Source organism: Wyeomyia smithii, chromosome 3 (assembly GCF_029784165.1).
Source record: "Wyeomyia smithii strain HCP4-BCI-WySm-NY-G18 chromosome 3, ASM2978416v1, whole genome shotgun sequence".
Classification (NCBI taxonomy): Eukaryota; Metazoa; Arthropoda; class Insecta; order Diptera; family Culicidae; genus Wyeomyia; species Wyeomyia smithii.
This window is the reverse complement of record NC_073696.1, coordinates 60071388-60084749: the sequence shown is the minus strand read 5'-3', so window position 1 is coordinate 60084749 and position 13362 is coordinate 60071388.

Here is a 13362-nt window from a genome sequence, read left to right as displayed (position 1 = left end):
GCATGTCGCCAGAATGCCTGATGTAAGGGTCGCCAAAATATTCTCAGCAGAAAAAAAGGAAGTAGCCGTAGATCCCGAAGTAGGTCTTGCACCCGGTGGTTGTGCGCTGTCTAAGGTGTGAAGGCCTTTGTGCCTTTCTTTTGATGTTTTTGTTATTTTTGACATTATTGGTATTTTGACACATGTTATAATTTTGGCATTCATAACATTTGTGGTAATGTGAACATTTTTACAATGTTTGTCACTTATAATATTTTTTACGTTTTTAATGTTTGCAAACTCATTGCCCTGCAAGTTTTTTGTAATTTACTGTTTTATCCTAGTTTCTCATTGTACAGCTCTCAAAGCATCTAATTTTTCAGGGTATGTGCGGTTGGCACAATTACAACCATCATAGTTTAGAATGAAACTCCGCAATCCCTTCTAATTTCTCAGACTTTCTTCTAATATATTTCCATTTCAACTCTACCAGATATTATTTCTATTATTATACTAGCTAATCCGGCAAATTTCAGCTTGCGTATTTTTTTCTTTTTTTTTATGATTTAAATCATTTTGAATTGATCCCACGTACATATAAAGATTGATTTTGCGATTTGTTTATGGTCTGCAAATGCAAGACGTATTGAATATTTGATACGTTCAAACTCAAAAGACAAATCGTTTGAAACGGTTGATTTTATCGGAATGAGAACATCCTCGCTTTTTGGCTTCTGAGCATCATCTCGATTTCGGGAACACCCATATTAGGTGGTACAGGTCTATGCTTGTCATTCATTCTAATTGTCAAAGAGCGGAGAAAAAAAATCACCGCGCACTTCCCTTTCAGTATGTGCCTGCGTGTAGCAATGCTTTCACCACAACACTGCTTCTTTCTGCACTCCAGAGTGTCTCAGCCATCCCTACAGAGAGACAAACATACTTTAGTTTAGCTCACATCTGAGAGAAAAGAGAGCGGTGAATCACTCTAAAAAGAATACGCAAAAGTACATTACAGTGTACACTGACGAGTGGTCCGGAAAGTAAAAAAAAACCTACCAGGCAAAAGTGTAGTCCTCGTGTAGCTACACCGAATTCGACATAAGTAAACTCGACCGGCACGAGCAACGCAGTCTATTTGTTTTCTCCCAATCTTTTCTTCTCTTCTGCCATGCTCAAGAAACAAACTGAAAAACACCGCATATAGCTCTGCTGTGTAATTATTGTGCGTAATATCCATACGTGTGAGAAAGTACACCATAGTTCATTGTCTTGCAAAAGAGAGATTTCAGATTTCTGCTTTCTGGAAGCTTACCAGATAAAAATCGTCTGTCGTTCTCTAGCATGTGTGTTGATTTGCTCTTTAGTGTGAGAGCAGTTGTTTACGCCGTGCAAGATATCCTCCTGAATTCTAAAGATTTTCTGAGGATAAAAAACGAGCCGGACACGATCAGTTGTATATTTGCGATCAACGAACATAAAATAAATACAGTCTTTTTCGCTTTCATCAACAGTCGTTTTTATCACTACTCGCCAAATTCACGCTCGATTTTCTCACGCCTTTTTTTTTTGTTTTTATCACGCATTTTCAAAAAAAAAATCGAAATCGAGAAAACTGTCCTTCCAATTGTAAAAAATGCATTCAAAACATAATTTTTACTTGTGTTTTGTGTTCGTAGTGCATGTGTATAGTTTTATGAACTCAATTAAATTGCTAATTTTCTTGGATAGGACAAAAATTGTCACATGTAATTGTACATCGTTTATATTAATTTGAACATTCTATTCTTCTAAAATTTATCATATTAGAGTATTCTTCGCATCGTTTCTATGTTGTTTTGCTTGCTAAAAACATAAACGAATGTGTAAAGCATTCGAAGATATTTGTAATTAAAAATTAAAAATGATCATATTTTTTGTTGCAATAAAAAATTTGGTATCTTACCAGAAGATTAAATAAGCTCAATTTTTCTAACCCAGACATCAGCCTTGTCAAGCATCTGACCCGTGTTTATACTTGTTTCTAAAAACTGGTAATCCGTTTTCGTTTCCATTGTGCGTTATATGTGTTTGTGTTTATTTCTGGTTTTGTGAACAATGAATCATAAAAAGCGTATTTCAATGACCTTGGAGCAGAAGTTACGCATTATTCAGGTAAATGGGGAAAGGAAACCAATCAAAAGCTCAAATTGCCCTACAGTTTGGTATTCATAGAGCAACTGTTTCAAAAATAAATAAACAAAAGGATAGCGTCGTCGTGGAGATCTGCGAAGTTGCGGAAAACTTTGAAATATGTTGCATCAGGTAATACTTTTCAATGAAGCTTGGGCAATTTTAGGTATCAATACTGTTTTTAATTCCGCAGGCAAGCACGAAAACATGGAATTGGCTTTATTTTTGTGGTTTTTGAAGCAAAGTGAACTCGGTAATGGAGTTTCATCAAAAATGCTTATCATGCAAGCCAAAAATTTGCAATTGATTTCAACCTCCCAAACACCTTTAAATTCAGCGACACATGGTGCTTCAAATTTAGAAGAAGGTTTGGAATTAGAAAGTTGAAAATTTGTGGCGAAAAGCTTTCAGCAGATGTAAGTTTAATGGACAAATTCAGAGGAGCTTTGTTTTCAAAAATACAAGAAAATCAACTTACAATTCATCAAGTTTACAACTGTGATGAATCTGATTATTCTTTAGGATGTTGCCATGTGATACCCTCGTTCATTCTGGTTAATTATTATGACACATATCGGGCACTAACAAGCTTCCATTGATGATTATTGGAAAATCAAATAAACCAAGATGTTTCAAGAATGTTCAACTTCCAGATATCTACTATCGAGGACCCAAGCAACAATTGAAACATAATAAAAAAATAAATTGTGATCATTTGTTGCACCTATGAAATTCCGAGGTTTTAAGAAACATTTTTTGTTACTACGATGAAATTGAGAAGAAACAAGCAACAACTAAAGGTACATCGCTGCTTCAAAAATCTTCACACCCACAACGTGATTCGCGAGGTTGGATTTGTTGTTGAAACGTGTAAACGGCATTTGAAAACCTAACCTTCACTGAATAGATCTAGTGGGTGGAGCATATAGGTTGCCAACGTGATGCTTGCGAGATACAAAAAACAAACACACAAAAATACTTCTAAAAGTTGCTGTCATGTTCTGAAGCCATGTAACAGCAACTTTTGCTTAATCGTTCGCCTTATATTTGTTTTTGAGATGAGGTTATTTACTGCATTGTAACTTTTGGGTACTTGGACTAGAAGTCGTCCAAAAAGTGTGGGTCTCTAAAACGAAATGTGATAAATTGCTTTGAATTTCATTATCACGCTGAGGTACTGATGAATTGAAGAAGCAAAATTAAACTTAATAATGACCATTAGCATGATAAGGGAAGCAATATTCAAAACTGAGCCATGAACTTGCAAGTGTTTCTACAGCAAATGACGTAAATAGTACAAACGAGAAAAGTGAATAGAAATTGACAACTGGAGTTGAATCCCCAAATTTCTAGAAATAATCAAAGATAAATCGCTATACAGACAATCTCTTTTCATTCTGACCATTTGCCATTTTACAATCTTACCACAACGCCATGAAGTTTCTATTGCGCCTTAGTTGCTGTTACGATGCATCTCCGTAGCTGAAATTTTACCATGCAGCATTTACCATGTTGTTATAAAATTCCATGCATTAGCTCATACACATTGCGGTTTCATTCTTGAAACTTGTGTTGAAACAACGAAAATGTTGCAGTTGGCTCCACCTCCTGCGCTTTTTTTATCATTGTATAAGAAACTGAGATGTAACTGCAACTTAATTTCGCATAAGAATTTGTTGCTGTGATGCACAAAGTTCATAATCGAAACAAATTTTGCTGCTTGGGGATCCCGCAGTGCTTGGATGGATCGTTCATTATTTCGTGAATGGTTCTACGATTGCTTCGTACCTGCAGTCAGACAATTTTCGGTGAGAATGGGTATAACTCCAAAGGCTTTGTTATTACTGGATAACTGTAGTGCCAATCATTGTCGCGATACGTTGGTATCAGACGATGGATTGATTGAAACTCTTTTCTTTCCTGCTAACGTGACGTCTATTGCCCAGCCTATGGATGAAGGCGTCATACAAAACATCAAATTATTATACAGAGGAAAACTGGAACTACATACCTTGACCCAAGGTTAATTAATCGTGAACTTTTTTTTATTATTTCATGAAATTTCTCTCGATATTTAGGTTCAGACGTTGCCGTAGTTATGGACAAAGTGAACCTAAAGGATGTTTTATTTTGGTTATTCGAATCTTGGGAAGCTGTGGGTGATAAATGTATCGAAGGATCTTGGAAAAAACTAGGGGTCATTGAAGGCGACCGATTCATTGACAAAGATGACCTTCCTTTGATTGACTGGCTTGGAATATCAGACTGTGACACAGAAGACATTTCTGTAGAATGCGGAGAGGAAAGGCTCTGCAATAAGAGATTGACAGAAAGCGAAATCGTGAGAATAGTTTTAGGAGAAGAAGAATCAAACGACGAATCACAGATGATGTTGACGATGCTACTGTCAGTGAGTCGCCGATTGAAATTAGTGAAAATGATACTAATTATGCTGGTGAACTTTGCGATTCCACAGTTTCACATAAACAAGCATTAGTTTCACTTAACTATGTTGTGAGATGGGCAGAGCAGAATAAAATTGACATTGAATATATAATTGCATTGAGGAAGATTCGTGAAAATGCTATGGAGAAAAATATTATGAACATTTTTTTTTATATAATGTATCTTGAACTTATAATAAAATTATTGAACTAATGAAGTGCGTTATTCTACTCAAAATATTATGAGTTTTAGTGGTATTCAAAAAAAAAATAATCTAGATTTTTTTCATTTCGTTAAATTCACGGTTTCGCCAAATTCACGGTAAAATCTTTTTTGACCTTGATAAAATCGAAAAAGCACTGTATTTCCTTTTGTTATTTTACTTGTATGATGCAGTGGCGTAACCAGAAATTATTTTTGGGGAGAAAAGGGGGAAATCTTGAGAAGCTAAATAACACAATGCATTGAATATTTTCACTTAATTCGGATTCGGACGTGTGGCAAACATGCCGGAAAGGACATAAATGGTATCAGATATGCCGGTAAGGATTGTAATAGTAAAATCGGAATGTATATAGTTTCGTAAGCTGTCAGTGGTCACGCACACGCCAAACGCAAGTTACTAAAATTGTCTTCTTTCCTAACAAACTATGAGCCTGGGGTGACATTGCGCATTTCGTTTCGAGTAACTCGAACAAAACTAAATGATCGCTGGTGGGCGTTACGTTTTGTTTTTCGTATTTTTTCGACTTTGCGGGTTAGATGAGCCGAAGGACAAATGACAATGACAGCTTCTTTTGAGCTTAAAGCAAAACTGGCAGTATATGACGTACTCGAAAATAGTGAAAATCGCTCGAATCGAGTTGCACAATGCCACCCCTGAAGTACACCAAAGTTTGTTATTTTTTATGTGTAGCAACGCAAACACTATTGTCGTGACTACCAGTTACAATTGATTGCATTTAGTCCTCTACACACCATCAGGCGAGAGCCTGATACGGACTAATTGAAGCGTGAGGAAATTAGAGTGAACTGAGTCTTAACTTTTTTAGGCCCACGTGTTATTATTCGCACATCCAGTTGCATCGACAAAAACCGCCAAAAATATAATGTTTCGCTAAAGACAGAGGAAAATGATTCCTGAATGTGAAAGGAACGTAGTGTCAATATTCAGCATGTCACAGAGATTTGAAATTAACCAAACCACTATTTGTTGATTATGACCGTCAACCTATAGTTACATATCCAATTAGTCCTGTAACATCATACAGCTTCATCAAAATTAGGTTAGGCACAAGTCGGTGCCCGACTATGCAAAAGTCAAGTATATCATGTGTTATTTAAAACAAGACCAAAATACTGTACATATTGTGCTCCAACGTAATCCTTCAACTATACTCTGACGTTTAAACTGTACGGATAAAGTGATAATTCACTTACCGATACATGAAAATATTACCAGTCAATAACGACATTAAATCATAAGATATTATGTCATTGCTTTATAAATACAGATACAGAATAAGATTACACTATTTGTCATTATTTTGAAACATAATGTTAAATTTGATCACCAGTTTTTGTTTTATATATTCGGCGTTCAACCATATAGTTTTCGATTTTTCTAAAATCAAACATAGGTGCTGTCCTACAAATTCGCTGAATATACTCAACAGTAGGCAAACCCTTTCATTAACCATGAATTTGTTGATTTGTGTTAAAAGAAGAAAAAAACAAATTCCGAAATCGGCGTAAAAAACTGCGTAAATTCCGAAATTCGCGTTGAAAAATATTTCATTTACTAAAAGTTTTTTAACCATTTCTGCTAAAAAATAAAATCGAAAAAGCAGTGTTATTTCCACCTACGAATCGAGCTGAATATCAATGAAAAATATAAAACGATAAGGCCAAATTAGTTAATATTCAGTACTGGGATTAAGTAAACTCATCGCACACTCTAAATAAGCGATTTGAAAATGAAAAACTATTAAAAACATACCGCGTAAAAAAGACTTTTTTGAAAAATCTGCCTTAAAACCCGCGTATACTCTGAAATCCGCGTATAAAAATGCGTAAATTCCGAATCCGCGTAAAAAAGTTCTTAGTGTGTTTCCCGTTGACACCCTTATACACATTTAAGGCTTGCACCACACATTTCATGTTAAACACCAGGAACAAGGTCCCTGTGATGAAACGTGGGGGACAGACTCTTCATGCGCGAAATTTTGTGTGAGGTTATATCGAGTATCTCAGAGTGATTTGAACTACTCAATAATGATTAGGAGACGTCAGTATCCAGTTATTCTAGACTTTGCTATGACTATTAGAAAGTATGGAGGTAAACTTTGCACGTGTAACTGTTTTCTGGAATAGTTCGGTCTTTTCTCATAGGCAACTATTTTGCAAACTGTTACTTTTTTCTCAATTACATTCGATTTTATTTGTTTTGTAAGTTTTACTTGAAACGTAACATCATACAATTGAAAAATTGGACTCTTATTCAATTTATACAGATTAAACGAAAATTTAAAAATTATAATTATTAGAAAACAATTTTTCGAAAATGGTTAAATAATGGAAAAAAATGTTCTGTGCAGAGGTTCCGTACAAGAAAGAAGATGTTGATTCATTTTCAAATAACAATCCAAGCGTTTTTCATGATGTACTGAAAGAAGGATGTTTCTCACAGTTAAGGTTAACAATTGAGTTAAAATAAGCGTTGACCATTTACATCGTAATGTCGAATTGTCATAGTTGAATTTGATTCCAAGCTAGATTTTTTGAAGAAGGTTAATCATTTTAGCACAAATTCGGCATTTACAGTGAGTTTATTAGTCCAACATGCATTTTAAAAGTGGCTAGCCACTACGGGCCAACTAGTTTCGAAATAGAAATGAAAAACGCACAGCAAATTAATTATTCCGGATAATCGAGTCTCGGGATAATAAAGTCCGACCTGTACTCAATCATTTTTATTGGTTTTTCAAAAACCGAAAGTTGTCATCTTGGATTTCAAAATGGTATGTGGAGTCAATTTCTGACCTTATTGTGGTTCCGGAAATACTCATATTTGATGCATAATCCTCTTCATTTTGAGCTGTCAATTGAAAAAACAAATTGTAATATTTGTTTCCCCTCCAGTAATGGGAAGGTAAAAATGATCATAGATACGTTTCTTGTACTCTTATATCATCACCTTTCCAACTATGGTTCCATTTGCTTGATACAAATATGGAAACATTTGTTACCCCTAGAAACCTCCACATGTCATATTCGGTTCCGTTTGCTTTAGTTCTCGAGTTTTTTTTCCTGTGTGGGCTCATCACTGCGACCAGAGATTAGATCTATTGTGATATTGCCCAAGTGTTTTCTGTACTCCGCACTTCATATTATTGGCAGTATCTCTATTGAAGTAAGTTATACGCTTATCATTCATATCCATGCTTGTGTGTAAGTTTTACCTTTCCGTTTCAAGCTTACTACTATACCGAGCCTCTGTCCCTCCTAACAATATCGCCCAATTACAATTCTCTGGAGAGAACTTTCATACGTTACTCACACCAGTTTTATTATAACAGGGACTTATTTTTGTTAGAAAGAGTGTCAACAGAGGTACTGTAGAATTCAGATTGAAGGAAAGGTACTTGGTGGGAAGCCTGAGAATAAACCCATGCTAAAGTCCTTTGGCAACCAAATGCCCTGATTCTACTAAGATTCGAACCCACGACCACCCGCTTACCAAGGTGGACGCTGTAACCTTGCGGCTAGTTCTCGAGTTAAGCAGAACTTTGTGTTTCTTCTCCACAGAAGGGAATATTTCTTGCCCTCAAAAACCACCACATGTCAAATTTCGTTCGATTTGCTTGTTTAGTTTTTTTTCTGCATACAAATTTCTACGCCGATCGGTTCAGTTACTTTGATGTCTATATGGATCAGACAGACAGACAAAATGTCATTTTTATATAAAAAGCTTTACGTGTCTGTGGTAGAACAGGAAAAATTCATGCGCATTCAAATCACTGATAAAAAATTTCTGTACCGAATCAATCTATACAATTTTGCCTATTCGCAGATTACATAATTTTTATCTTGCAGAGAATGCATACGAAAGTAAAAGTTAAACACAAGCGATTTGTTTTCTGTACGCAGATACCCGACAGTAAAACTTAATTTGTTTTCACTGCTAAGCAACCAGCTAGCGTATTACAAAACAGTATTTTTTATATTTTCAACCTTAAAAATAGATGATGATCGTTTTCGAGTTATTTTAAATTTAATTTTCCCATTTCGGGTTGTTTCGTCAAGTATTTCTTCTGCTTCCGAAAAAGTAATCAAACATGTATGAACGGAACTCGGGTTGAATATGAAGCTACGGGCGTTCCGGAAGTAGTTAGTTAATTTTGTTAACGATCAAACGGGGAGGCGAACCGTGACGGGGTTGAATATGTTCCGTACAATGTACGACTCGATAAGGCGGAAAATCGTTGCAGAATACTGGAGCAAACAGACATCGAACACCCACATGACTTCGGGGAATGAATGTTATTAATATTGCGATGCACTGAATATAAAAAACTGATTTATGTGTGTCCTTTTTGGGGATTGATAAAACTCGTTCACTGGGAAACAAGCGTTACCTCCGATGGTGATTGCATTCTGACCCGAATGTTATCCCCTCGGACAGAGTTTATGTGGCGGTACAAACAGGATTGACAATAATTGCGTTTTGGCAATTTGTGTACCGCAAAGTGTTTCTAAGGGTTAGAATAGTTCTGACAACAATTTCATTAAATTGATCAACACATTCTCACTTCTCGTTCGTTCGAAAAATGTCCCAGTCCAGTGAGATGATGAAATAAAAGTTTGTCGCAGTGTTGCATGTTATTATCTTTACTACGTCTTTAAATATATTTAATTTTCTCGGCACAAAGACGCCTACCGCAAACTTACCTTTCGTTTCTTCCGGAACGATGGCAGGAGTGACATCACCATTACCTGCACCAGGAGCAGAACGAACGCTCATAAACAGCAACAAACAATGGGATGCCCATAAGTGGTTCATGATATCACCATTGCATTAGCATTCATACGTGTAAGCCTAACGCACGTCGCTGGATGTGGCCCCCTTGCGAAGCAAGTTGGTACGTCTTATATCAGGTGTAAAAATGCTCGTACCACATAATGCGAAAAGAATAGGTTCCCCTTTGTTCTCTTAGCAATGTTTTTCAGCCTCTATTGCACACTTGTTTTTCCTGCAGTAAAAAACATAAGCTCCAGCACGCGACTCAAAAGATTTTCCCCAATTGTTTGCGCGCTGGGAGGTAGTGTAGCGTGGCTCCAGTCGCCATAATAATGTTCAATGTGACAAGGTTACGTTTTTCATCGGTTCATTTGCGCTCAATTTACGTTAGGAACGCTTAGGCGGTAGGGTAATATGTTTTCCCGTGACAGCCTACAACAACCGCGGCTGTCGCACCATTAACACGCAATGTTATTTGAATGCTCATTCGCCTAACAACTGCTAGGTATTGTTTCTTTTGAAATAATTTTTCTGCCAGGGCTGAGTTTTCAATGAAAAGAAGGACTGTTAAAAGACTGGTTTCGTCCATTGAGTAAAATTGGTCCATTAAGATATACAGCCATCGTAGCGACAATCACAGAACCTCACTGAACTACTTGTATCTGTTCATATCAATTTAGATTGCTATACTTTAGCACAAACCTTGCCGACTCTTCGCCATTGAAACGAATGCTAGAAAATGGGCCTCCACGGACTAAAAGTTCCCGGCCAAATTGATTCTGATGGTGGTGGCAATGATCGTTAAGCGGGTCGAAAATGAATGAATATTGCATTTTTTGCTGTTTCCGTCGGCCCCGCTCCGGCCCGGGACAACTGTGCAGCGAGCGGCAGATCAAAAGCTTCAATACCTAGACAGTTGGCTGTAGGTCAGTCGCTGGAGGAGACTGCTCACAAATGGATGCGACAGCAGCGCCGGGGTTGGAGAAAAATCATTATCACTCTCTACAGCAGTGGCAGTTTAACGCCAGCGCTCAAGAGATTGGATAGATAATGGACTCATAAATTGGATTTGTTTATGAGAATGGTGGAAACGTTTTGCGCTTCGTGCTGATAAGGAAAAATGTACTTGCAGAGTTTTGGCGATAACGAATAGTGCGGCTGGCACGGGGTGGGTCCCGGGCAGTAATTTCAGTCTGATTAAAAGTGATGTCCCTTGCGGCCTTGTCCGAGATAACGAAACTTGTTTCGGAGGAGACTGATTCGAACAAAAGTTAATTGACTGACTGATGTAGTCCCAAGTATGTTTTTATTTTTTTCGCTTTTTTTGTTGATTTTTCTCAAGCTATTTTTGGTACTGATTTTAGTTTGTGAAAAATAGCAAATATTCGTTTTATTTTCGAAAAGAATGCTATATAAATGGCACTTTAGCAAATCATTTTATTTATTAGTTTCAATTATGCAGACGTTTTCTAACGTTATTTTTTCAGTGGTATAGAATTTCTATCGTCACTATCATTTATAATGAAATATTTTGAAAAGACTTAGAATTCTAGAAAGTTCGAAGCCACATTTTTTCTACCCGGCTGCCAGATGCCTCATGAACATTGTAACGCCAAGATCTCCTGATGGAATATATTTCATTTCAATCAAATATTCAAACAGGTTCTTACAGCCATGCCCTGCAGGCTGCTATGCGCTAAAATAATTAAAATTCCGGCCTAAATCTCGGCTCACTCGACGGAGCTTGGGATGTTACTCGGAATTCCATCACAATTCCAACACGCGGAAGGCATTACGTTATTCCGGCTCTTACGTTTATGAAATCCTCTCTAACGACCGCATATCAAGTGATCCATAACCCACAGCGGTAGAACCCCATTATCAATTTGGCCAAGCACGTTCCGAAAAGCGAAGGTGATGCGAATGCTGTGCCACTCGTCACCGATGACGACGCCGCAACGATGCTGACGGCAGTCCGTGGAGAGGCAGATGTCATAAAAAGCGACACCATCATCCAGCCGGATCATCGACGCAGCCATCACGGGTCGTTGGCCAATACAGTGCCGCTTCGCACCTTGGAGAGTCATAAAATTGAACAACACGGATTCGAAACGTCGAGCACGGACTCCGGGTCGCACGTATGACCTGCGAGCCGGCGATGCGCCATGAACGCAGGGAAAGGTGAAACTATGACAGCCGCGGGGGAAATACGAGGGCTTATCTTATTGCGTTGATTTACGGTAAACAGACAGGCGCGGTGTTGCATGCTGACAGCTCATAACAAAGGAGTAATCATTTTTACGAACAAGTTATCCAGCCCGGTCGGATGCGTGTAGCAAATCTAACGCCCGCAACTAGTTGAAGAAGGTGTGGCTTGAAATAATTGCAGAGCAACTCATTAGCGATAGATGCTAAGTGCGGTTTTGCACAGCTCATTAACCGCCGACAATTAACCATCACGTTCGCACAAGATTTAGAAACTTGAGCCCGCTTGAACCTATTTGAACTTACCTGAGTGATGGGAATATACTAAAGCTGTAGTTAAGCACCGATGAAGTATCGGACTTCTGATGTACAAATCCACACATTCAAATTAATATTAATTGACTTTTATTTTGATGTCTCAAGCTTCAAAAATTCGAGCTTGCAAAGAGGATGATAAAGTTTGCTGACTTATGAAATTGTATAAAATAAAAATAAATAAATAAACAAGCATCCCGATTTCCTCGGAATGTGAATGGTAACCGATTTACTGCAACATCTGTAGCGCCTCGGAAATTCCCACATACACAGCGCAGCACATTCCAGCCGGTTGGAAGATACACAGTTTTTTCTGGAACAGTAAATTTCACATGAACGGTCTCCCACGTTCATCATAACATGAGGTAAGTATGTGTCCGCCTTCTGTAAAGGTAACATTTGAGGTAAACGATTTCTTTAAAAGTTCCTCAACTCGTGGCATTTAAAAGTTGCTTGGAATAAGAAGCGTTATTTAAAGAATAGAATTCTGATTTTTTTCTCCGATTCAATGGAATTTATTTATGGAAATAAAGTGAATCGTATTTTGTGTGTTCGAAAAGACTTTGCTATGTGATCACTTAGTATTACAGTGCGTCTACATTGATACCAAACAATGCGGACGCATGTTTTTTTTGGAAACATCGAAAAGATCACGCTGCACTATTAAATGTGATTAGCTTGACCGATAATTCTTTCAAAATTTTTTATCCATAAAACAGAACTCAGAAAGTAAGTTTATAAGCTCATTACAATTTAAAAACGCCATCTAAACAATTATTAGTGCTTTGCTAATCGATACATATATATATGACCAGTAAAAGACACCTTCGATTCTCGTCCTCAACGGCCACAACGACACTAACGAAGTTTCCCAAAACGTAACTCGTAATTGACAGAGAATTGCCAACGGGACCAGCTGGCATCCATAAGATTAAACAGTGCGGAGAACTTCGCGGCGTCTTACCCCTTTCGGTCGACTTGCCATATGGGGGAACAACCTAATGGCCAATCCCGGAAAAGCGCATCTGTCTCAACTTGCCCGATTTATGACCTTCTTGGCTTTATTTTTTCTCACTCTCCTTCTGATCTAGCAAACCCGGTCATATATATATATGTGTAGGTGGGAGCGCACTCGTGCGAAGTAAATTACATTCTATAGTCGATAATTTCAAATTTATACCACACTCAAGCGGGGCGACTACGACACTTTGCGATAAAATTTATCG